Raw genomic sequence first — 2,898 nt, 5'->3', positions numbered from 1 at the left:
GGCATTACCAACATGGCTTCATATCCCAGCCAGTGAAAGTCCCAAGGCATCCTGGCCAAGATAGGCCATTTGTAAGCTAAATGACCTGTTACATTTCCTCTCCTTCTCTTCTATCTATGAGTTGGCCCAATGTCACTAACTTTTGTATGTCAAGGGAACAACACTTTCTTCCTGAGAGTGGATTCCACCAGGCACCTGCTGCAGCACTCCCACCTTGAGTCGTCATCAATCCCTCAGAGTTCGAGGATGGTTGTCTTCCATAAAACGATAGCCAGGTATCACTGGTGGATCCAAAGGTGGCTGATGAGACCAATCTGCGATCCATAGATCTTGTCACAATTGGGGCAGACTTTTCCCAATGGAAGGGGTGGATCTGGATTGTTGAGTCAGGCTGCAGCGCATTCTTTCTGCCTTTCCCGTTTCTCTGTTTCCTGTTGTCTCAGTTGGATTTCAAAATACTGGAATCCCTGCTACAAGGTACTTTTCCATTTTGGTCGGTCAAGGGCTTGGGTTTCCCATGAGTTTATGTCAATAAATGCATCTTGAGTAAGGCAGAAATCAAGGATGGGTTTAAACTCTATTCATTGTGGCAACATGTTATGTGCCATCGCTTAGGGACACTGGAGCTGAAAATGGGAGAAGCAAATATGCCTAATCCTGCGAAAAATAGGAGAGCCGGCAAAGATAGCATCACAGCACAGAGCACCCCACCATAGCATCAGGAATAGACAGTAATGGCACCTGGGTAAAGAGGATCATATCCCAAATGCACCGTGAAGCCCTGTCATGGGCAGATTTGTACAGACGTCTGGGGCCTCAGAGCAGGGGGCAGGACCTGATGATCTCTCAAGTTCCCTTTCAGCCCTACATTTCTATGATTCTTTCACATGCTGGGCATGCTTGTATAGCTTATCAAGCCAATGAAGTATTACTGAATTGAACTGCATGCACTGCTAAATCTTGTCAGCAACAGAACTGCTGTGATTAAATTTTTCCTGCTGTTCACAGACTCTAGTGACCAGGACTTTTTGGCCTTCCACCTTAGTTTTCATGGGTATGTTTAATGTTCTCCCTTTTCCTTTTGTGTCTCAACTTAGATTCTCTCTCCTTTGATCTTGATAGGTTTCTTTCAAATATTAATTACTTTTTACCTTTAAACTCGAGCTATATTACACATAAAACCTCTGAAGTGAAGCTGTCTGGGGGATATAGGGTAACAGTCAACCAGCACACAACACAATTGCTTGGGGAAGAGAAATTGTGGCCAAAAGAAAAACCCTACTCGCACATGGAGTGATGTGAATTCTTTAGGCCAAAATGCTCAAGTTAGGGGTGCCAACTTTCTACTCACACAAAACTGAACACCCTTGCCTTACCCACTGCCCTGCCCCTCCTCTGAGGCCACACCCCTGCTCACTCCATCCCCCCTCCCTCTGTCGCTTGCTTTCCCCACCCTCACTCATCTTGCTCATTTTCACTGGGCTGAGACAGTGGGTTGGGATGTGGGAGGGGTTGAGGACTCCAGCTGGAGGTGTGGGCTCTAGGGTGGGGCCGGGGATGAGGGGTTTGGGGTGCAGGAGGGGGCTCTGGACTGGAGCAGAGGGCTTTGGAGTATGAGAGGGGGCTCCAGCTGAGGTAGTTGGTTGGGGTGTGGGAGGGGGTATGGGCTCTGGGCTGGGGATGCAGGTTCCATGGTGGGGCCAGAAATGAGGGATTTGGGTTGGCTCTGGGCTGGGGCAGGGGGATTGGGTGCGGGGAGTGAGGACTCCAGCTGGGGGTGCGGGCTCGGGGTGCGAGGGCTGGTGATGTGGGGTTTGGTGCAGGAGGGTGCTCCAGGCTGGGATCGAGGGGTTTGGAGGGGGATCAGGGCTGGGGCAGGGGATTGGGGCACAGGAGGGGGTCAGGGGTGCAGGCTCCGTGCGGCGCTTACCTCAGGGAGCTCCCAGAAGCCGCAGTATATCCCCCCTCCAACTCTTAAGTGGAGGCATGACCAGATGGCTCTGTGCACTGCTCAGTCTGCAGGCGCCAGCCCTGCAGCTCTCCCAGCCAATGGGAGCCACGGAGCTGGTGCTTGGGGCAGGGGCAGCGTGCGGAGCCCCCTGGCTGCCCCTGTGCCTAGGAGCCGGAAGAGGGATACGCCACTGCTTCCAGGAGCCATGCGGAGCCACAGCCGGCAAAGAGCCTGCCTTAGCCCCTCTGCACCGCTGACTGGACTTTTAACTGACCGGAGCCACCAGGGTCCCTTCTCAACTGGGCGTTCCAGTCGAAAACCAGACTCCTGACAACCCTAGTTCAAATGTGGCAGTCTAAAGTTAAGCTCCTAAATCCCTGTTTCAGGCACCTACATTGAAGTGGCCTGATTTGCATTAGATGATATCCTGATGCTCCCCTTGACTTTAGCAGAAGCCAGGCTTGCTCAGCACCTCTGAAAACCTTCTGTGTAGGTGTTTGAACAGGGCTTTAGGAACTTGTTTTAGGCCCCCAAGGGGTTTGAAAGTGTTGGCCTTAAAGTCTCTGCAGAGGGCCTCAGTCTGAATTCTCAGCAGGAAAACCCAAGCAAAGTAAATTGAATGACACTCAGAAGGATGAAGAGCGGATATGGCCCTGCTCAACTTTTAAGCCTGACTGGATCTGAGCCTGAGCCCAGAATTTTAACCTATGATTCCAAGCAGTCTGAGCTGAGACTTAACCTATTAAAACCTTCTCCTTTTAACTGCTTTTTTCCCCCTAGAAAGCCTTATTGTATATTTATGGTTTGCAGTCACCAATCCTGTCTTGCATCTCAACTTGTGCTGCAAAAACTCATACCAACAAAAGGGGAGGACGACGACAAAGATGGACCAGCTGCTATAGCAATATCGGAGCACGAGAGAGAGAGAGAGAGGAGGGTGTGAGTGA

This window comes from Caretta caretta, chromosome 1 (assembly GCF_965140235.1).
Source record: "Caretta caretta isolate rCarCar2 chromosome 1, rCarCar1.hap1, whole genome shotgun sequence".
Classification (NCBI taxonomy): domain Eukaryota; kingdom Metazoa; phylum Chordata; order Testudines; family Cheloniidae; genus Caretta; species Caretta caretta.
This window is presented reverse-complemented; position numbering follows the sequence as displayed.